Genomic DNA, 23929 nt, shown 5'->3' on the forward strand with positions numbered 1-23929 from the left:
AGCCCTTACTCCATCTTGTGGTCTCTCTTGAGTGGAAATTGCCAATTTAGTGGCAAGTCAGGATACATTAGGAACCACGTCTGCAAGGAATTGGATTAAGGCTGCCCAATCCAGGATCCTCAGAGCCATCAGACAAGAAGAAACTTTCATTGTACAAATATGGACTCGATTTAAATCCTTAAAAAGCATTGTCTCACCCACTGCAACAACACAGTCCCAATTTTCTCAGTTTTCATCTTCCATGTTTTCTTTTGAATTCCATTACTTTTCAAGAAGACATTTATTCACAGAACACTTGCCTTGCCTATCGTACTCTGCATGCTGCAACGTGGTCTGTTACTGCTAAGGTTGCAAAGTCTAGTTGGACGTATTCTTGGAGGTTTGATCACGTGCCACTTGCCCGCAGTTTGAAAACGTTTACCTTGTAAAAGTTGGGTCCCCCTGTAGTTGAGTGTCTTTACTCACCATGAACTCACTGACAGAGGTAGACTTGGTATTGTGAAATCGAGAAATTTCTCAAGTGCCTCAAGTTCCTTGCTACTCCTGGGAGTTACCCTCTCTGACTCCCGCACCCCCCCCATGAGAGGTGGACTCTCTGATTCCCTGAGAGTTATACACTCTGACCCCCACTCCCCGCCCCCCCGGCCCTTCCCCCATCGAGAGTGGAGGTCTCCAATACCCCAGTTTTATTTACCTTCACTACCACAGTGGAGTAGAGTACAAAGCTAACACCCCGACGTGTCTTTAGATGGGATGGGCTAACTCGTCACAGAGCAGGTACTGAATCTGGGACCTCTTGGTCTGAATAGCAAAGCAAAACTATAATTTATTAATTTCCATAAATGAGTTCAGCATGTAATAGTATTTGAACTTAATAACCGAATATGAAAGAGTTTGTTTCGCTAAAATTACTTGAGGCTGGAATTATGGCGCAGTTAAACCTAGAATAATTAATATGTAAATTATATATCAAAACCGTTAGTTCATTCAAGATGAAATGCGTGCAGTTTGTTTTTGCAGTTAAAATGATTGTGAAATTAATTTTTTTTTTTTAATTTTTCGTTGCCAATCTTTCCAATTCTTTGTCAAATCACAAACACCAGAGGTCACCTTGCACACATCAAGGATCACTCTGCGCCAATGCTCTTAGCCAAAAGGCCTAGAGCCACTGCACCGTTCCTGGAAGTACTGCAATACCAGGTTCGTGCCATGGAGGTGGATGGGTCAGGCCCCCCACACACCTCCTATTTCCAAAAAGCATAGGAGAACCACCTTCCTGATCCAGGGAGAACCACTTTGGGGTCATGGTTACTCCCCTGTCAGGTCAGTTACGCATGATCTTAGCCAAAAGGCCGAGAAGCGATAAATTAATTGGATTCAAAGTTTCAGATTGAATGAATTGCCATCTCAGTCTCGCCCATCCCAAACTCCATTAGCTGCTTCCCGGTACCATTGATGACTTACTATGAACGTATCACATGTGAAGATTTCCTCTAATTGCCATTTGTAGTGAAAACATAAACACATTAAACTAGAATTTCCAGTGGTTCGCCGCCCGGTTTCTCGGTGGTGTTGGTCGTTTTGGGCGATAACTGGATCGGCGAGAAATTGCCCAGCTGAGTTACACTGGCGGTTTTGAAGTACCGCTGGGGAGCGGACTGCCGACGTGCTCCGTCCTCCAATCACCCTGGTGCGATATTTGGCTGAGTGGTGACCCGTAGGTAAGTATAAAAACAACTGCCCAAGAGGATCAGCGGAGCTGGGCGGTAGGTGAATAGCTCTGCAAGAAAAAGGCAAGTAATTGGTTTTTTACTCATTATTTTAAAATTCTCTTGTAGTGATTTAAGTGAAAAGGATCCTGAGAATGTTTTTATGATTTTTTTATTTTATGTTTTAAAAAAAAATATTTTTGTGTTTTTCTCCTCCTAGGCCGCAGCCTCAGGGTAAATTTTTAGTAAATTTATTTATTATCACCCAATTTCTTTAGGAACTGCACAATCCACCCAAGATTCCACTTTTTCGCTGAGAATTGGGGTGTAAAGCCCATTTTTTTCGCTGGACGAAATTTTTCTTTTTTGGGGGAATATTTCACCGGCGATAATTTTGGGAATCTTAGCGGTCTTTTGGGCAGCAGTTGGGCGCTGGCGGGTTGTTTGGAAATTCTAGCCCATTGTTTATAAAGCGGGTTATTATTTGGCCACAAATAATTTACAGAGGAAATCTTCCAACCGCCCCCACACCTACCCCCATTTAAAAAAAATTAGTTCCAGGATATGTGCATCGCTGGCAAGACCAGCATTTATTGCCCATCCCTAATTGCCCTGGAGAAGGTGGTGGTGACGCTCCTTCTGGAATCGCTGCAATCCGTATGGTGAAGGTACTCCCACAGTGCTGTAACTGAGGGGGTGCCAGAATTCTGACCCAGTGACGATGAAGGAACACCGATATATTTCCAAATCAGGGTGGTATGTGACTTGGCAGGGAACTTGCAGGTGATGGTGTTCCCATGCGCCTTCTACCCTGGTCCTTGGGAGGTGCTGTCGAAGAAGCCTTGGCGAGTTGTTGCAGTGCATTCTATAAATGGTGCACACTGCAGCCACAGTGCACAGTGATGGAGGAAGTGAATGTTGAAGGTGGTAGATGGGGTGCCAATCAAATGGGCTGCTTTGCCCTGGATGGTATCAAACTTCTTGAATGTTGTTGGAGCTGCATTCATCCAGGCAAGTGGAGAGTATTCCATCAAAGTCCTGACTTGTGCCTTGTGGAAAGACTTTGGGGAGTCAGAAGGTGAGACACTCGCTGGAGAATACCCAGCCTCTGACCCGCTCTTGATGCCACAGTATTTATGTGGCTGGTCCAGTTATGTTTCTGGTCAATGGTGACCCCAAGGATATTGATGTTGGGGGATGCGGCGATGGGAATGCCGTTGAATATCAAGGGGAGGTGGTTTGACTCTTGCTTGTTGGAGAATAATGGTTCCTCACTGAACTACAGGACACCTCTCTGTCTCTGGCAGCTCAGTTGATTTTTGTTTTTCCCCCATGTTTTCTGTGCCGTATGTCGGGAGCAGGTTCTCTTGATTGGTGACCAAATGCAGGGGACAGGAGTCAAGAGACATGGAGTTGGATTCTCTTTTGCAATACCAACCACGATGGACAGTGGTGGAGAATGAAATGAAACTCCGATACTGAGACCCAAAGTTGCCTCACTGGCGTGTGTGTGTTTGTGTGTGTGTGTGTGTGGGGGGTTGTGTGTGTGCATTTGGGTGGTGTGTGTGTGCGTGTGGGGGGTGTGTGTGCGTGTGGGGGGCGTGTGTGTGTTGCCGAATGTTTGTGGCGGAGGAGTGGCGAGAGATCGTGGTGGAGCTGCGGCAAATGAGGGTACGGGGCCCAGAAGAGGCGAGGGCCCAGGGGCAGCACGGGCCAGCCCACACTGCGATATGTGTGCGCATTAGGTCTGTGCAGCAGAGCTGGTCTCCAGTTGTCCTGGTTAACCCTAGCTCTGTCAAGCCCGTGTGGTGGCTGACGTGCAACAGCCATCACACGTTAACAAAAATCCACACAGTGGCATCTTCTACCCTTCACGATGTAGTTCGGGATCTGGAATATTCGATCCTTCATTGAAACACCTGTGAACTCATCCCTTTTTGGCATGAAAGCAAGTCATCCTTGCTTCGAGGGACCGCCTATCATGATGATGATGACTGGCCCAACCTGGATTTCCCCCCCCCTTCCCCTCCACTGCCAGGGCCATCGCTGACCAAGCCTTTTGTTTCAACAAAGTGTAAATGATGGCGGGGGGAGGGGAGGGTAAGTCGTCAGGTCCCCAAGGATTTTCCTGGCATATATCCCTCTTAGTACTGCTTCTGAGGATTGCCTGTGGAAGCAGGGCCCTGTGGTCCCCCAATAATAATAATAATAACTTTTATTTATATAGCACCTTTAACATAGTAAAACATCCCAAGGTACTTCACAACAATTTTACAACACGTTAGATATTGACCAGGGAAAGAGAGAAAAAGCAGGAGAAGGAAGTAAAAAGAGCTTAACAGCTCCTTTAGTAAATAAAGAAAGACTTAGATTTATATAGAGCCTTTCACAACCACCGGATGTCTCAAAGCGCTTTGCAGCCAATGAAGTACTTTTGGAGTTCAGTCACTGTTGTAATGTGGGAAACACGGCAGCTAATTTGCGCACAGCAAGCTCCCACAAACAGCCATGTGATAATGACCACACAATCTATTTTTGTTATGTTGATTGAGGGATAAATATTGGCCAGGACTAAGTGTCCTGCTGGTGCTGCAAAACTCACTGGGATTAACAGCCGGGTACTGACAGGTTGGTGGCAGGAATCCTGCCAACAATATGCATTGCATCAATAATAACTCTTGTCCCAATTAAATGGATCATATTTCAGAGGAACTCCATCCTGAAGAGGTGAATTCAGCCCATGGTATGAAACAACAACAACAACTTGTTTTTATATAGTGCCTTTAACGTAGTGAAACACTCCAAGGCGCTTCACAGGAGTGTTATGAGATTTAAAAAATTGACACCAAGCCGCAAAAGTAGAAATTAGGCAGGTGACCAAAAGCTTGGTCAAAGAGGTAGGTTTTAAGGAGCGTCCTGAAGGAGGAAAGAGAGGTAGAGAGGCGGAGAGTTTTAGGCAGGGAGTTCCAGAGCTTGGGGCCCAGGCAACAAAAGGCACAGCCCACCAATGGTTGAGTGATTATTATCAGGCAAAGCACACATGTGGATAAAGAGAGTACTAAGAGACAGAAAACAAAGAGTATGGGTGGTTTGGCTGTTTGATCAATGGGTATTTACAGCCGAGGTCCCAAGGATCACAGACACGTGCAATTCAGCAGAGATCCATAGGTAGTGATCAGGAGTTGTAACCTTGATTGATTTCCTCTCTCTAAACCAATACACTAAGGCTAGTTGTTAGCATCCCTACCACCAACCCACTAACTCCATACAGACTGAGGGTTGAACTTGATCTTTGTGGCTCAGCTAATCGGAGCACAACTGTGTTGAGCCTTTGGGCAGGTAATTGTTTTTATTTTAAAAAGGTCAGTAGTATGCAGTGTTGGTTTCAAAATTCTCATCCTTGTTTACAAATCCCTCCATGGCCTTGCCCCTCCCTATCTCTGTAATCTCTTCCAGCGCCACAGCCCCCGAGATGTCTGCGCTCCTCAAATTTTGCCCTCCTGAGCATCTCTGATTATAGTCGCTCAACCATTGGTGTCCGTGCCTTCAGCTGCCTGGGCCTCAAGCTCTGGAACTCCCTCCCTAAACCTCGCCGCCTCTCTGCCTCTCTTTCCTCCTTCAAGACACTCCTTAAAACCTACCTCTTTGACCAAACCTTTGGTCATCTGCCGTAATTTCTTTTTATGTGGCTCGGTGTCAAATTTGATTTTTGTCTTATAACACTGCTGTACAGCGCCTTGGGATGCTGTACTACATTAAAGGTTCGATATAAATACAAGTTGCTGTTGTTGTTACATGGTCGCAGCATACTTAACTAGTTGGTGGCTCAGAATAAATCGACCCAGTGTTTGTATTGTGTATGTGGAGTGTTGGAGTCAAAGAATGATAGTATTGCAAGTCACTGAGGGTTGGGTGTATTTAGGAGCGGTGAGAGGTAACAGGGTGAAATAGTTCAATGGCCATGCTGCAATACCAGGTTATCCAATAGGTGGCATGCTAGCTGGCCCCCTGCACAATTCAGTCAGTTCCTGCGAGGTATACTCCTGCTGTCATAAGATCCTGCCATTGGTTGAATCTATCTGACCTTCTTTGCTGGATAGATAGAGGAGCAGGTTTGCCATCTTTTTACCAAACTGGACAGCAATATGAGATTCTGACTTGAGTTCCAATGTTTGTTTGTCCTGTTGATGCAAATCTTAGCCAATACCTCCACATCATTAGGCACGTTAGGTGGAAAATTGAGGGAGCACAGGATGTGACTTCACCGAACAGGCCTGGGACTGAAGGGGTTCAAGATGGGCTTCAGTGGGACTGGCCGAGCACAAATGATACATTTTAATTGGAAGAATGAGAAGTAATATAAACTGAAGGGTACAATCCTAAAGGGGGTGCAGGAACAGAGAGACCTGGGGGAATATGTGGCCAAATCGTTGAAGGTTGAGAAAGCGGTTAACAAAGTTGACCAGATCCTGGGCTTCATAAATAGAGGCATAGAGTACGAAAGCAAGGAAGTTATGATGAGCCTTTATATAATAAAACACTAGTTTGGCCTCAACTGGAGTATTGTGTCCAATTCTGGGCACTTTAAGAACGATATGATGGCCTTGGGGAGGGTTTACAAGAATGGTTTCAGGGATGAGGGACTTCAGTTACGTGGGCAGACTGGAGAAGCTGGGGTTGTTCTCCTTTGAGCAGAGAAGGTTGAGAGGAGATTTGACAGAGGTGTTCAAAATCATGAGGGGTCTGGACAGAGTAGATAGAGAGAAACTGTTCCCATTGTCAGAAGGGTCAAGAACCAGAGGACACAGACTTAACGTAATTGACGGAAGAACCAAAGGTGACAGGAGAAGACTTTTTTACACAGCGAATGATTAGGATCTCGAATGCACTGCCTAAAAGGATGGCGGAGGCAGATTCAATCGTGGCTTTCAAAAGAGAATTTGATAAGTACCTGCAGGAAATAAAATTGCAGGGCTATGGAGAAAGGGTGGGGGGGTGGGACTAGCTGAAGTGCTCTTGCAGAGAGCTGGCACGGGCTCGACAGACCAAATGGCCTCCTTCTGTGCTGGACCATTGTATGATTCGAAGATCTAACCCTAATCAAGAACTGGGAGGCATGGAGCTCGGGAAATGCTCTCAATTGTAGGACTGAGAGTGAAGGAGCACTAGGGTTGACAACCCTCCAGGTTTGGCCTGGAGTATCCAGGAATTAAAGACCAATCTTCTGGAGCAAGCCAAGAGCAAAATTGAAACGGCATTAATATTTTTGTTCATTTTCTTTGAACATTTTTGTTAATTAGATGTAAAAATATTGGAGCTGGGGGAAAAGAAGACGGTTTGGCATGGCAGGGAGGTCATATGATGAAATCTCCAGGGCTACATCCAATCAGAGTTGGCGACCCGAGGGAGCATTGGCTCATGCCAACAGGTCTGGGAGTGAGGTGGGATGGACTTCATTCATGGGACAGCAAACTACATTTCTCTAACGCCCTTAACATAGAAAAATGTCTCAAAGCGCTTCTCATCGGCATAATCAATCAACGGACAGGGAGCTAATGAGGAGATATTGAGGTAGATGACCAAAACCTTGATCAAAGAGGTGGGTCATAAGGGGGGGTCTTAAAGGAGGAGAGGGAGCAACAGAGGTAGTGGAGTTTAGGGAGGAAATTCAGAGCACAGGGCAAACCTTGCTCAAAGCACAGGGCCTAGGTGGCTCAACGAGCACCACTGGTGGGGATGAATGGAGGTGAGTCAGAGGAGCGGAGAGTTGGGGCGAGGTTACAGAGATGGAGAAAGGGAGGGGCCATGAAGGGATTTAAACACAAGGATGTGAATTTTAAATTGGAGGCGTTGTGCGACTGGGAGCCAAAGTAGGTCAGTAAGGGTAGCAGTGATGAGTGACCTCTTCCTCCTCTCCTGGAGCCTCACTGTCTCTCTGCTTGTAGGCAGGCAGCAAGGCAGCAGTTCCTCCATCAGGCTCACAACTGCTAAGTGGCGAAGCCACTCCCACTCAACAGCTCTACAACTATTTTAATTGAACATGTAAATCAAGTGCCCCCTTATTAAAGAGGCACTAAAACCGATAATTTAAACTTTAAATGGTCAAATTAAAATTTGGTTGCCGGGGTGATGATGCACTCTAGTCCCATCTCTCGCAGAAGGCCGTGAGCATACTGGTGGACACCGTGTGCTCCATCTCCAGGGACACCCTGGTGATGAGTGAATGGGACTTGGTGTGAAATAGGAGATGGGCAGCTGAGTTTCAGATGAGTTGAAGTTTGTGGAATGTGGATGATGGAATGCCAGCAGGAGAGCATTGACATAGTAGCATTTAGGGGCAACGAAGACATGAATGAGGCTTCTAGGGGCCATGTGGGTGGTCTTTCTGAGAGGAAAGGGAGTCAGAAGGTCACCTAGGAGTTGAACATTTGGGTTCCAAACTATCTGGTTCAGCCTGAGACAGAAATGGTGAGGGGGGGCGGGTGGGTGGTGGGAATCAAGTGTTGAGGGAACAGTCTTTGTGGCTGGGGCCAAAGGTGCTGGTTTCGGCCTTCCCAATGTATAAGTCGAGGAAATTGAAGCTCATCCAAAACTGGATGTCGAATAACCAGTCGAGGCAGTGGAGCGGTCGAGAAGAGTGTTGAGAGATAATGCTTGGTGTTGTCAGTGCCACTGTGCTTCATCGACTTCACAGGAGAGTTGTCAGACAAAATTAGACACCGAGCACCATAAAGCAGACAGGTGAACAAAAGCTTGGTCAAAGAGGCAGGTTTTAAGTAGGGGCTTAAAGGAGGAGGAGGGAGAGGTAGAGATGCGGAGAGGTTTATGAAGGGACTTCCAGAGCTTGGGGCCTAGACAGCTGAAGGCACGGCCTCCACTGATGGAGCGATGAAAATCGGGAATGTGCAAGAGACCAGAATTCGAGGAATGCAGAGATCTCGGAGGGTTGTAGGGCTGGAGGAGGTTCCAGAGGTAGTCTGCAGTTAATGTCACAAGGGGCTGTATTTGGATGAGGAAGAAGGAGAGGGCCATGGATGGATCTTTGGTAGACTTCAGAGGTGACGGTGTGGAAGTGGAAAGAGAAGCCATTGCTGGAGACAACGTGACTACACTTGGATAGGTGAAAGAAAGGCAAGAGCGAAAATGCACCTTGATCATATTCACGGAGAGTGAGGGAAAATAGCATATGGCTTCAATCAGAACTGGGACTGAGGGAGCACTGGATGGGGTTGCAAATTGCTTTGCAAAGCTGGGGGTGAAAGACAGGTCACAGATTTAGATTATGATCTCACCAAGTGTACAAGCAATGCGAAGGTTGATGAATTCAGGCCCATTGATGGACAGATAAGCACAGCTTTGTGTAACTCAAACCAATCTTATAAAAGAAAGACATCAGCTTTATTCCAGTTTGCCATTATCTCCCATGCACTGTATTGATACTACATGTGATGATGGGATATTTTTTGAATTGTGTTTGGAAAGGAGGTGTGTGTGAACAGGCCTGCTACATGTTCCGAGGCTGTTGTGTGTCGAGATACATATTAAGCATGATCTGGTTAATTGTGCCAGGTTCTCGTGAGCAGTGGCGGAATATTCGTGCATGGAAACCAGTTGTGTGCGTGTGTGCGCGTGTGTCTGTGTGCGTGCGTGTCTGAGTGTCTGTGTGTGTGTGTGTGTCTGTGTGCGTGCGTGTCTGTGTGTTTATGCGCGTGTCTGTCTTTGTGCGTGCGTGTCTGTGTGCGTGCGTGTCTGTGTGTGTGTGCGCGTGTGTGTCTTTGTGCATGCGTGTCTGCGTGTGTCTGTGTGTGTCTGCGTGTGTCTGTGTGTGTCTGTGCGTGTGTGTCTGTGTGTGTCTGTGCGTGTGTGTCTGCGTGTGAGATAGCTGCAGGAGACTCAAACTATAAATAATCAGGAAGCAACTGAACTAATCAAGCACAGTCGATAACAACCCATAATAACCCCACATGAGCTGTGACAATGACTCTCCATCTTCAAGCTTTCTCCAGCAATTATGTGTAAAACAATCTTTTTTTTTCACGGTTGATATTGAAATGGATTTTCTTTTTTATGTCAATTTATTAGAAGGCAATCATTACATCTCCATTAAACAGAGTGCCTCACTCCAAGAGACTTTGGAGTGTGGCATAATGACCTTTAACATATGGCCTTTTTCAGATTGCATTTGCAATTGAAGAAAACATATAGAGCTGTGAAGCTGTATTGTCCAGACTGTGTCAAGCTCACTGATCATCGCTGTCGGTGCCAACTCATTCTTCACAGGCACAGCGCTTGTTTACGGTTTCCGTACTTCATTCTTTGATGTCCCTTTTCTATGTTTGCTTTTTTATTGTAAAGTATTTTTCTCATTAGTTTGTATTCAACAGTGTCAGCCATGGCTCAGTGGGCAGCACACACGTCTCTGAGTCTTGAGCACATAAATCTGGGCTGACACTCCAGTGCAGTGCTGAGGGAGTGCTGCACTGTCAGAGCTGCTGTCTTTCGGATGAGATGTTAAACCGAGATCCCATCTGCCCCCTCAGGTGGACATAAAAGATCCCATGGCACTATTTTGAAGAAGAGCAGGGGAGTTATCCCCGGTGTCCTGGCCAATATTTAACCCTCAATCAACATAACAAAAACAGATTATCTGGTCATTATCACATTACTGTTTGTGGGAGCTTGCTGTGTGCAAATTGACTGCCTCATTTCCCATATTATAACAATGACTACACTCCAAAAGTACTTAATTGGCTGTAAAGCACTTTGAGATGCCCGGTGCTCGTGAAAGGTGCTATATTAATGTAAGTCTTTCTTTCAATGTAGAAAGCTTCAACCAACTGACCTGTTGCAACCTGCAAAGATACTTGTAGATCAGAAAATATTTTTTCCCCCCTTGTGTAAATGTAACCCGAGCGAGACACTGAGTTGTACGGAAAAGAAAGGTCCCAATTGATCTATGCTGCGTTAGTTGAGCTTTAGCAGGTGTTCCTGCAGTTGGCCTTAGCACTCTTCGGCAGGAGAGGGAAACGCAGTATGCAGTTTCCGGGGTGGGCTATCGATAACAAGGGTTTTAAAGGAGAGGAAACAGGGGATTAAGATGAGGTGCTTGAAGGAGAAGGCGGTTCCAGAGGAGCTGGAGGAAGAGACAACAACAGCTTCAACAAAACTTGTATTTACATAGCACCTTTAATGTAGTAAAACATCCTAAGGTGCTTCACAGGAGTATTATAGACCATAAAAATTGGCAAAGGTATGATCTGGCGACGAGTGCCACACGGTCTCTGCCACAGTTTGGGCGGAGCGGGTAGTGGGAAGTGTAGCCTCTCTGGCAGGGGAGCTCGGTATAGGAAAGGGGTCATCACCTGTGAGTCAACTTTCAGTCAAAGTTGGGATATCAATTAGTCATCCACACTAAGGTCATGGATAACCAGGCTGTTGTCCGTGAGCGAACTGGTATTCTGGAGAGAAATGAGGAAAAGGGGCGGTAATCAATGATGCACTGGCAGAGTCCAAAGGTGCGTGTATTGAGCATGAGGGGAAAGGGTTTGGTAAGGTTAGCCCTCAGCGAGCACATAATCTCATCATTGTACTGAATACCCTTTCCTCGTTATAATACTACTTTACTGGCCATTGGATCCAAATTCAGCTTTTTGACCACAAAAAAGGTCCTTCAAACCTGAAAGTTCGCAGTCTTAATTGGGCCGTTATTCCCACGGGAAATTCACCCTTAGGGTGATGTGGCAGCTGCCATCACAGCACAGGCGCGAGGGAACGAGCGTATCGTTGCTGCTTTGGAGCGGATGGCCGTGGCTCTGCAAGAGTTGACGGAGCGTCTAAGTGCTGTCATATCTGGTGGCTTTCAGACTGTGGCTGCTCTCATGCAGTCTCAGCTGGGTGCCCCCCGAGACCTCAGTGTTGCTTTCGTGGCTGGGTCCACCACGGGCCACAAGGGACCTTCCGTTGTGGTGCCACAGCACCGACCTGAGCTCCCTGATTGGTGGTGGTGGTATTGTGCCGCCCCTGGTGAGTGACTCAGGCTCCTCGGGCCAGGATACGGATGATGTGTTCCCTCCGGCTCGCAGCATTCCTGGCCCCAGACCTGTCACTCCACCAGTGCCTCCAGACATGGCCTTACCTGAGCCAAGCCAGACTGAATCCTCCCAGGAGGGTGTTGACCAGTCTCCAGCCAGGCCTTCCAAGGCCAAAGCTGCTCGATGGCATCCCAGAATGACATCTGCAGTTTCCACACAGGGAACACAGCAGCCTTCCCAGACCCATGAGGCAGCCACAGGGGAGACACTGAGGCAAAGTCACAGGTTAGGCACATGTAAGATCATTAAAGGCAGTCCGTCAAAGTCGAGGATGGCTTGCTTCCACTCTAAAATTCTCAGGTGACTGTACGGTCCAATGTGGGACCTACAGTCTCTGTCACAGTTAGGGCAGACAGCGGTTAAAGGAAAGGGAGGGTGGGAAGCCTGGTTTGCCGCACGCTCCTTCCGCTGTCTGCGCTTGGTTTATGCATACTCGCGGCAACGAGACTTGAGGTGCTCACCGCCCTCCTGGATGCTCTTCCACCACTTAGGGCGGTCTTTGGCCAGAGACTCCCAGGTGTTGGTGGGGATGTTGCACTTCATCAAGGAGGCTTTGAGGGTGTCCCTGAAGCATTTCCTTTGCCCACCTGGGGCTCACTTGCCGTGTCGAGACTCTGAGAAGAGCACTTGCTTTGGCAGTCTCGTGTCAGGCATGTGGCCCATCCAACGGAGTTGGTCGAGCGTGGTCAGTGCTTCAATACTGGGAATGTTGGCCTGATTGAGAGCACTGACATTGGTGCGTCTGTCCTCCCAGGGGATTTGCAGGATCTTGCGGAGACATCGTTGGTGGTATTTCTCCAGCGCTTTGAGATGTCTACTGTATATGGTCCATGTCTCTGTGCCATATAGGAGGGTGGGTATTACTACTGCCCTGAAGACCGTAAGCTTGGTGCCAGATTTGACGTCCTGGTCTTCAAAAACTCGCTTCCTCAGGTGACCAAAGGCTGCGCTGGCACACTGAAGGTGGTGTTGGACCTCGTCATCGATGTCTGCCCTTGCTGAAAGTATGCTCCTGAGGTATGGAAAATGGTCCATGTTGTCCAAGACCGCACCGTGGATTTTGATGACTGGGGGGCAGTGCTGTGTGGCGGGGTCAGGTTGTTGGAGGATCTTTGTCTTACAGATGTTTAGTGTAAGGCCCATGCTTTCGTATGCCTCGATGAAGGTGTTGACAATGGCTTGGAGTTTGGCCTCCGAGTGTGCGCAGACGCAAGTGTCATCCGCGTACCGTAATTGGATGGCAGAGGATGGGACGACCTTGGATCTAGCCTGGATAGGCAGAGGTGGAACAGATTCCCGTTTGTTACTGCTCGGAATGCTGAGCTGGGGGCGACGTTTCCAGTCTGAGCCCCTGGATTCTCTCTCTCTCTCCTTTTTTTCCCCATTTTCTCTTTATCTATTCCTTTTTCTCTATTTCTCTCCCTCCCAATCAAATTTTTCCATTCTGTTTTCTCATTCCCTTTCCTCACTTCTATCTCTTTCTCCTTTCTCTTTTGCTCCATTCCTTCCCTCTCTCCCGCACCCTCCTTCTCTCCCACACCCTCCCTCTCTCCCTCCCCCTCCCTCTCTCTCTCTCTCTCTCCCTCTCTTTCTCCCTCCCCTGAGTGTGGTTTCTGTACTGAACTCCTTTGGTCCATTGAAGAGGCTCCTGGACTTGTTGCTGAGCAATACGGAACTGGCTCCGGGATCTCGCCCCGTTCAGAGCTCGCTGATCTCCCCCAGATGATCTCTTACCAGACTTCTCTGTGAGAACGACTCAGCTGCTATTACTTCAAGGACTCCGGAGAGCTTCCGACCCATCCTCAGGTTTGGATCTTACCTTCTTGTCTCTCTCCGCTCCCACGGCTCCGAGATCTCTGCCATTCTGCACCAGCGCTAAAAGCTGGTGAAGGGCCAGTTGTTTCAAGCTGGAAATGGATGTGTGGGCAGAGCGTTAGCGTGTCACTATTGCTGAAAGCCCCACACCGCCTCGAGAAACTACAGTACGTGGATGACGCTGTGTCTCCGCACATTCAGAGTCTGAACTCCAAGCCATCGTCAACACCTTCACTGAGGCGTACGAAAGCATGGGCCTTACACTAAATATCCGTAAGACAAAGGTCCTCCACCAACCTAACCCCACCACACAGCACTGCCCCCCAGTCATCAAGATCCAAGGCACGGCCTTGAACAATGTGGACCACTTTCCATACCTCGGAAGCCTATTATCAGCAAGGGCAGACATTGACGACGAGGTCCAACACCACCTCCAGTGAGCAAGCGCTGCCTTCAGTCACCTGAGGAAGAGAGTGTTTGAAGATCAGGCCCTCAAATCTGGCACCAAGCTTATGGTCTATTGGGCTGTAGTGATACCCGCCCTCCTGTATGGCTCAGAGACGTGGACCATATACAGTAGGCACCTCAAATCGCTGGAGAAATACTACCAACGATGTCTCCGCAAGATCCTGCAAATCCCCTGGGAGGATAGATGCACCAATGTCAGTGTTCTCGATCAGGCCAACATCCCCAGCATCGAAGCACTGACCACACTCGACCAGCTCCATTGGGCGGGACACATTGTTCGCAAGCCTGACATGAGACTCCCAAAGCAAGCCCTCTACTCGGAACTCCTACACGGCAAGCGAGCCCCAGATTGGTAGAGGAAACATTTCAAGGACACCCTCAAAGCCTCCTTGATAAAGTGCAACATCCCCACCGGCACCTGAGAGTCCCTGGCCAAAGACCGCCCTAAACGGAGGAAGAGCATCCAGGAGGGCGCTGAGCAACGAAGAGGGAGTGCAACGAAGGTTCATCAGACTGATTCCTGGGATGGGGAGATTCTCCTATGAGGAGAGATTGAGTAGACGAGGTCTATATTCTCTAGAGTTTAGTTAGAAGAATGAGAGGTGATCTCATTGAAACATACAAAATTCTTACAGGGCTTGACAGGGTAGATACAGGGAAGATGTTTCCTCTGGCTGGGGAGTCTAGAACCCGGGGTCACAGTCTCAGCATAAGGGCTCGGCCATTTAGGACTGAGAAGAGAAGAAATTCCTTCACTCAGAGGGTGGTGAATCTTGGGAATTCTCTACCCCAGAGGCCTGTGGAGGTTCAGTCGTTGAGTATATTCAAGACAGAGGTCGATAGATTTTTGGGTATTAAGGGAATCAAGGGATATGGGGATACTGCAGGAAAGTGGAGTTGAGGTAGAAGATCAGCCATGATCTTATTGAATGGCGGAGCAGGCTCGAGGGGCTGATTGTCCTACTCCTGCTCCTAATTCTTATGTTCTTATAGCCTTAGTTAGATCACACATGAAGTACTGTGTACAGGTCTGGTTGCCATATTTTAAGAAGAATATAGAGGCATTGGAGAGAGTGCAAAAAATTATTTACAAGCATGAAGTCTTGTTACAGCTATATAAGGTATTGGTGAGGCCACTGCAAGTTCAGAGAAGGTTCACTAGGTTGATTCCGGGGATGAAGGGGTTGACTTATGAGCCTCTACTCATTGGAATTCAGAGGAATGAGAGGTGATCTTATCGAAACGTATAAGATTATGAGGGGGCTTGACAAGGTGGATGTAGAGAGGATGGTTCCACTGATGGGGAGAATAGAACTAGAGGGCGTAATCTTAGAATAAGGGGCCACCCATTTAAAACAGAGATGAGGAGAAATTTCTTCTTTCAGAGGGTTGTAAATCTGTGGAATTCGCTGCCTCAGAGAGCTGTGGAGGCTGGGACATTGAATAAATTTAAGACAGAAATAGAGAGTTTCTTAAATGACAAGGGAATTAGGGGTTATGGGGAGTGGGTGGGGAAGTGGAGCTGAGTCCATGATCAGATCAGCCATGATCTTACTAAATGGTGGAGCAGGCTTGAGGGGTCAAATGGCCTACTCCTGCTCCTATTTCTTATGTTCTTAGGTATAACCTTGCATTTCTGGTATCATATTAGGAAAGGATGAACAGACTGGGTCTCTTTTCTCTTCAAAACAGAAGGCTGAGGGGTGACTTAATCGAGGTCTTCAAAATTATAAAAGGTTTCGATAGAGTAGACAAAGAAAGAGTGTTTCCACTTGTGGGGAAGAGCAAAACTAGAGACCGTAAATATAAGATAGTACCAAGAAATCAAATAGAAAAATCATGAAACCTCTTTACTCAAAGAGTGGTGAGAATGTGGACCTTGCTACCACAGGGAGTGGTTGAAGTGAATAGTTTAGATGCATTTAAGGGGAGGTTAGACAAGCATATGAGGGAGAAGGGAATAGAGGGTTATGCTGATCGGGTTAGATGGGGAAAGACTGGAGGAGGCTCGAGTGGAGCATAAACGCTGGCTAAGACTGGCTGAGCTGTATATTCTACGTAAAAGGCTCGACGGCTGAATGGCAAACTCATATTCCTATGTACTATAATATATCCCTCTCTTAGATCATCTCTCAGACTTCCTCCTTTATAGACTGAAAAGCCCAAATCTCTCCAGCCTTTTCTCATAACAGAGACCTTTGACACTGCTTAGAATGTACAGCACAGAAACAGGCCAACTGGTCCATGCTGGTGTTTATGATAGAGTTGACACATGGGGAGAAATTTGAATCGTTAGCGCCCCCGGGAGCATTAACGGGCACAAATGATTTATTGCGCGAGTCCGCTGCAGCCTCTTGCAGAATTCCGGCCGTGCCCCGCCCCTGCCAGTAACGCCCCAGGCTGCCGCGCCGGCGATTGTGACATCATCACTGTGCGCAGTGACCCCGTCTTCATCCCGAGGCGGAATTTCAGTACCGCCCCGCAGACCGGGCCGCCCTCCGCTCGCGGGGCAAAAATTAAAGGGGAGGTGCGGTGCCGACATTTTGACAAATGGGCGACGTTGCCCCCCCGGGGTCCATGCCGCGATGTTGCAGCGCCGGCACTCCGCTTCTCTGCCGGGCTGCGGCCACGGTACCCCGCTCCCTGGTGGTGTGGTGGCGGCCCCTTCTCCCCCGATGCCCTGCTCGCCGCGTGCCTTCCCCTTTAATGGAAGGGGAGGACCCGATGCTCCCAGCCAACGCTACGCGGCTCTTCGCGTCACAGTGGGAAATCTGCGCGTTTGCCCCCGCCCCCCCCAAGGTCCCGCCCCCCACCCCCCCGAGAGGAAGCGGAGCACGCGACATTGCGCTCCATTTCCTCTCGCGGCCGGTAACCCCGATTTCACAGCTGTGGCGGGATTTCTGCATCGGAGCAGGAAGTCCCGCCTTGTTTCGGTTAGCGCCCCCAAACGGGTTGTCACCGAATTTCAACCCCAGAGTGTTCCCACTTGTGGGGAAGAGCAAAACTAGAGGCCATCAATATAAGAGTCACCAAGAAATCCAATGGGGAATTCAGAAGAAATGTGTTTACCCAAAGAGTGGTGAGAATGTGGAACTCACTACCACAGGGAGGCAAATAGTATTATAGCTGCATTTAAAGGATAGAGTTAAAGAAAGAAAGACTTGCATTTATATCGCCCCTTTCACAACATCACGACATCCTAAAGCGCTTTACAGCCAATGAAGTACTTTTGGTGTGTAGTCACTGTTGTAATGTAGGAAACGCGGCAGCCAATTTTCGCACAAACAGCAATGCGATAATGCCCAGATAATGTGTTTTTTTGTTATGTTGATTGAGGGATAAATATTGGCCAGGACACTGGGGATAACTCCCCTGCTCTACTTCGAAATAGTGCCATGGGATCTTTTACATCCACCCGAGAGGGCAGACGGGGCCTCGGTTTAACGTCTCATCCGAAATGAGGAAGGCTCAAGTGGAGCATAAATGCCGGCATGGATTTGTTGTGCCGAATGATCTGTTTCTGTGCTGTATATTCTATGTAATCCTATGTAAGTGATTTTAATATCTCATCTCTCAATAATGCTGACCGCAGATTCTGATATCTGCAGCAACTGGACAGTGGTTTCAGACCCTTGCATTATTGATCATCGTGTTCTTGTAGCTGTCCTTCAGCTTCAGAAATGGGGTTGCTCTTAAAATAGTTTTACATTTAGATGAAATGCCAAATTGACTTCTTTGAGCAAAGTTTCCAGTGGGTTGTTTATTCACACTGATTGGAGTAGCTGCCAAGCTTGTGTTCAAATATTGATACACCATTGCCATCTAGTGGTGAAGCTGCACTACAAAGCCTTTGCTTTGCTGTGACCAGTGGTGTGGCAGGACATGGGAGGAGGTGAACGGTAGCTTGACTCATTTGACAGCAATTTTGTTGGAAGGATGGGCTACAAAAGAACAAGTTTAATCCACGTTTGAGTTGCTACCCTCATCCATTTCAGTAGCAGTCAATCCCTAATGGGAAGCTGCCTCTTCAGCACTGGGATATTGATCCACGTCCAGCAACAACCTTAAGTGTTGACTGTTTAACAGGCCCCGGCAGCATTTAGAAAATTGCCACATTGTCCATGCTTCTGTTAATGGCCTGCGTGAGGTACCCTGACACTGTGAATCAGTTTTGGCAACTGTTTCAATGTCACTCTTTAGGGCTGAGAATCCCTCCTTTTGGTTTCAAGTGTACTGCATTCTGATATTGGCCGCTCTGGGAAATATCAGCACAGCTCCATACGTCGCAATGAGTTTGTGATCCCGTCGATCTTCCTGACCTCAAACCTCGTTCCTGGCATTCACATTGGGCCGTGCATTTACCAGCTCCGTAATCGTGGGAGCTAACTGATAAACTTGGGTTAATCCTTGCCCCCCCTGGTCAGGTGGGCAGTTATAATCGCCCAGGCTCCTTGTCCACCGGGAGCTGACCGTATCTGATCTTCATCTGCTCCCCCATAGCAAACTGGAAGGATGCCCGCCCAAAGGTGGCGGGGTCCTTTTTAACATGTGTGTCATCGGGACCCGGCGACGTCATCGGGACCCGGCTGCGATTTTAACTCGCCAGCTTGAGAGGGAAGCGACAACGAGTTTCGCGCCTGGCCAATCTGGTGAGGGAGCAGAGTGGGACCAAAAGAGGCTTAAAAGGGAAAGTTTTAAAGATTACTTTTTAAACTTTCCTTGTGGTGCCAGCAGGAGAAGGAGCGTTCCTCCAGACCCTGCTAGAAAAGCTTAGGCCTCCACTGCCGTGATATTGCTCCTCCATCTTCTCCCCCCACTTGCCCGCTGATGGTGGGTGGCCTCTGTAAGACTAGGATCACAGGTCACACACAGATTACCCAAAGGGTCTTTGGAGTCAGAAGGCATTTTATTCAGGAGCGGCAGTTCAAATATAGTCAAACATAACACACAATCAGGATAGACATATGACCATGATAAGTAGCTGATATTAGTCCCGACCAGACAGGCGGCTGCTGGCACGAAGAGCTCTTCTCTGCACCATCTGCACTGGAAAGCGTTTGAGATATCTCATTCATTGACTTTTTAGGGGTGAGCCTGAGGTAAAATGATGGACAGGATCATTTAACCTATAAGGGCTCTTCCCAAACTAGGGTGCCCAATAGTTCATCGAGTTCTTTATCTCAACTGTTAGGTGAAACTCTCCTCTCCACATGTCTTTCCTGTTTATACTTTCTGAAGGCCCATCTCTCCTGTCCTTATCCTCCCAAGGTTGGAGTCAGACAAGCCATTCTTGGCCTCCAGATGTTTGGAGCTGCCTGTTATCAGTTGTTTATGTTCATGCTGTTCAAGTCACTTTAGCTATTGTACCATGGAATGAACCCACCAATTCTAACACCAGTCTGAAGAGACTTTTTTTCTCTCAAGTTATTTCTTCCAATTCACGATTTCTTCCAATCCACGATGTCTTACACCTCCGGGCACAGTGATTATCCGTTGCTTCCCGCCCAGCGTGCTTTAAATAAGAACCCAAGTATGAAAAAAGCCCGGGCCTCATTGTTGGAACAGCAATGCAATATGTAACTCGCCAGCTGAAAACCAGCCTGCAGTAAAAATTCGGGGCCATTATCTTTTTTTTCATCTTGAAAGCAGAACAAATAAAAATAAATCCTCAGTAATGGAACGGTTTGTTTTTGCTGTGTTCTCACTGACTCCCTTAACATCACATCGATGTCAGAAAATGATGTTCTCTTCACTCAGTGTAGAAATAAAAATGATGCCTATCTATTGAACGGGTATTGAATAATGATCGCACATTTGGTAATGATACAGCGAGCATGTCCTAAAAGGGCCTGTTGCAGTGAGAGATTAAGCCATTAACTGTGTATGACATTGCTGAGAGTGCATAGTACGCTTTCTGTATTAATGAGAGAACCATAAGCAGTATTTGTTGTACCCGAATGTTATAATTGAAAGTATATTACAGAAATAACGGCCCAGATTTTTGCAGTGGGTAATGACGGCAGATTGTCAGCGTTCACTGACATTACCCCTCTGAAAATGACCATAATGTCAGGATTTAGCGCATGCGCATCTAAGCGCGGAAATCCTGAAGTTGCAGTCAGTCATTCACTGCTCTAATACAGACTGCACTGTGGACATACAGCGCCCCCCCGCCTCCCCGACAGCCGGCAATCAGTAGAACTGACAATGCTAGAGCTTTTCCGTGCTAATCTCACAGTTAAATAACCCATTAAATGTTAAGCCTTGTTGGATTAGATGTAACTGAGGTTTTAACAATGTATTGACTGCTAAATCACTGTCTGGCCCTGAAAAACTAATTTTTATACTTACAGCATGTCAAATTTCTCCATTATGATAAAAAAATGTAAACCTTCAATTTAAAAAAGAGTTTATTCACGTTATTTCAGCTTTTAACTAATCCCCATGTGAAAGCCAATCTTTATTTCGCTCTCTGTAACATTTAAAAAAAATGAAGATTAAAAACTGCTTTTTATTTCCTGGTTTGCTGTCTGAGAATTCCTCAATGTGAGTGGCTGCTTGGTCAGCTTGTTGACATCACTGCAGCTCTTTGCTGGGGATTCCCATTACCCAGTGCTACAACAAATTGCACATCGAGAAAGGTAAGGTCGCGATCTCTGTGGGCAGCTTTCTTCAAGGTTGGCGGTGAGCGCCTTAGCTTCGCCGCTGACCACAAATGATGGGCCAGTGTCTGATGTAGTGAGTGTTGGAAGGCAGCCCTGTATCCTGCAGCCTTACGCGTTCATGCCTTGCACATTCATCAATGTTTTTTTAAGCCACAAAGATACATTTGCTTCACTGTATTAGTGACAAACATGTTGTTGTGTTTAATATGAAATTCATTCGCCCAGAGGCTTTTACTTTATTTTTTTTTAAATTTAGTTAAAATCAGCAACAGAGGAACTTCATACGGCTTCACTGTACAGTCAAACCTGTACAGTTAAGCTGAGGCACTGTCCGCCCTCTCAGGTGGACGTAAACGATCCCTTGGCACTCTTTCGAAGAAGAACAAGGGAGTTATCCCCGGTGTCCTGGCCAAGAATGATCCCTCAATCAACATCACTAAAAAACCATTTATCTGGTCGTTGTCACATTGCTGTGTGTGGAAGCTTGCTGTATACAAGTTGGCTGCTGCGTTTTTCACATTACAACAGTGACTACAATCCAAAAATACTTAATTGGCTGTAAAGTGCTTTGAGACGTCCGGTGGTCGTGAAATGCGCTATATAAATGCAAGTCTTTCTTTCTTTATAAGTGGACACACCTAGAAAATGGACACCTGCAAAATAAAATGGACACTTATTGCGAGAGCTAAATAAATTAACCTGGTTAAAATACATGAGAGGCTCTCTGAAACCACGGACACTCGCAAATTACGATCTACGAACAGCCTTCAATGCACCAAGTCTGCTTTTCAATTTAATGCACAGGACACAGCCTGTTGCAAATCTGCAGCATCTGGAAGTGTCACTGAGTCACAATGAGGGGCGCTTCCCCATGCAGCTCGCTTCCTTTCCACCCCCAAGTCCCCGTGAGATCAGCGTATGCCAGTCGACCCGGGGCGGCAACGGGTTTTGTGGAAGAAACGGCATTTGTGGGATGGGGAGCTCTGTAATCAGCAGGCATAGCGCCAGAGAGGCGGCTCTGTCCCAGGGACAGAGGAATTTCTCTGTCACTATGGATGCTGGGTAAATAATTGTATACAGTGCATACTGTAATGTATTGGTTTCATGGGTTCTTTGCTTAAGAATTCATTGCAACACATTGCTAATAAAGCAACTAGTTCGTAATAGCAAAAGGCTTAACAATCACACTACACATTACCAGTTCATCCACCAGGCACACAACCACCTGCCTCACCATGGATCCCCTGAACCCAACTGGCTGGGTTTTATTGAGTCTTATTAAGCCACTCACAACTCAACAGCTCTGCAAACCTGTGAGCATACTCACGGGTGCATACATTACACATAAAACGACCATTTTGAAAATAAGGACACCTGTAAAATAAAGGATAGATGATACCATTCGCTGAGGTGTCCGTGATTTGCAAGTTGCACTGTAATTTCAAAGCACAGTTTCAACCCACAAAGTCTTAATCATTAGGGAATGGGGTGTCAGAGAGAACGAATAGGACGCTGTTCGCCATTCATTCTCCAACTCAACCCATGTTAGGCACTCTCCATAGTGCCCAAGGCATTTCAAATACTCCCAAATTCTGAGAATACTGGAGGTTATTCTAGGTTCTGGTTCTGGCTCACTCCAGATACGTTTTCCTTGCGCCCGGTGCAAACACTGTGCCTCCATCGGCTTGCTCACACTCACTAGTAACTGAAATGTGGCCGAGTGCGTGGAATAATTTGGGATAGCATACCCTGAATGGGCAGTGAATCCTTTTATTGTTACCACTATATTTCAGGTGTGGACTGGGTGGTACGATGCGGTAGACTTTGGGCCTGAATTTATGGTCGGAGGCTTCCTGGCGGGAAATGCCTCTGAGCCGCAAATAAAGTCCTCGCCGACCTTCTGCCTCGGGATCCACCGAGACCCGTGCTCTTGGGCCTCCACCCCATACACCTGTGTAAAGGCCCATGTATCCCCGGGACGCAGGCAGTTCGCCAGCACCCAAGATCGCGTGGGCCAACCATAGAATCATAGAAAACTCACAGATAACTACAACACAGAAGGAGGCCATTTGGCCTATCGTTTCTGTGCCACTAACCAATAAAAGGAGAGCCCCATTCATGTTCAAAGGGATGGGATTCCATATAGAAATCCTATAAGCACGAATGAGAATCACATAAAAATCATTTACATAATACATTTTTAAAAATTACATGCTTAAAGTTAATTAAGGTACAATTTAATTAAATATTGAACACAAAAATGTGAAAAATAAATGTAAACATTTTAAAGGGGTTAAAAATAACTTGAACTTATTTTACAGGTTATGTTGAAATAATTTTTTAAAATTTATTTTTATTTTCATTTAAACACTTACGTTAGTACAAGCAGGCCTGCTTTTACCAGGCATAAGAATTTCATGGGCATTCACAGGGCAGTAGTTGCTCAACTACTGTGGAGGGATGTGATCGGGGCCCAGGGGAGGCGTGAGTTCAGGGCCAGGGGCCCAGGGGCAGCACGGGCCAGCCCACACTGCGATATGTGTGCGCACTCGGTCCGTGCAGCAGAGCAGGTCTCTAGTCGTCTTGGTTAATCCTTGCCACTGTACTAAGACCTAGCTCTGTCAAGCCCGTGTGGTGGCTGGTGTGCAATTCCCACATTAAAAAAATCCACGCACAGGCATCTTCCACCCTTCAGGATGTAGTTCAGGACCTGGAATATTAGGTCCTTCATTGAAACACCTGTGAACGTATCCTTTTTTGGCATGGAAGCAGGTCATCCGCGTTTTGAGGGACTGCCTGTGATGATGATGATGATGTCCTTTTCCCCGGGATGCGGAGGATCTGTCAAGAAGATTCCTGACAGATCGCAAGTTCCGGGATTTCACGCATGCGCTTTGCGTGGGCAAACCCGGAACGTGCAGGGGTTCTTTACGAGCGGTACCCGCGTACGCAACCATAGGCCCCAGAAAATCCGGGCCATGAGCTTTTCAACTCGGAGACGTGGTGCAAAGGCTCCTCGGTGTGTTGGCTGCAAAGATTCTCCTCTCAATCAGTTCCTCGTGAGTGTGAACCTATAGCTCGAACAGTCCCTAATTCACAACTAATTACTAATCTTATTCAGGATGGCTACAGTAGGAAATGGAACAAACGTTGCACTGGTACACTTGTGAGGTTGGGCCTG

The 23929-nt window shown here is 47.2% G+C and overlaps 1 protein-coding gene and 1 pseudogene across 1 annotated transcript in view; one reads left to right on the forward strand and one right to left on the reverse strand.

Annotated features, from left to right (window-relative positions):
* Positions 1 to 23929, forward strand: part of astn1 (astrotactin 1) — a 3463295-nt gene that overhangs the window by 3058353 nt on the left and 381013 nt on the right. The gene's annotated exons all lie outside the window — the stretch shown is intronic.
* LOC139269900 (U2 spliceosomal RNA) lies at positions 1164 to 1364 on the reverse strand (annotated as a pseudogene).

This window comes from Pristiophorus japonicus, chromosome 8, assembly GCF_044704955.1.
Source record: "Pristiophorus japonicus isolate sPriJap1 chromosome 8, sPriJap1.hap1, whole genome shotgun sequence".
Taxonomy (NCBI): Eukaryota; Metazoa; Chordata; class Chondrichthyes; family Pristiophoridae; genus Pristiophorus; species Pristiophorus japonicus.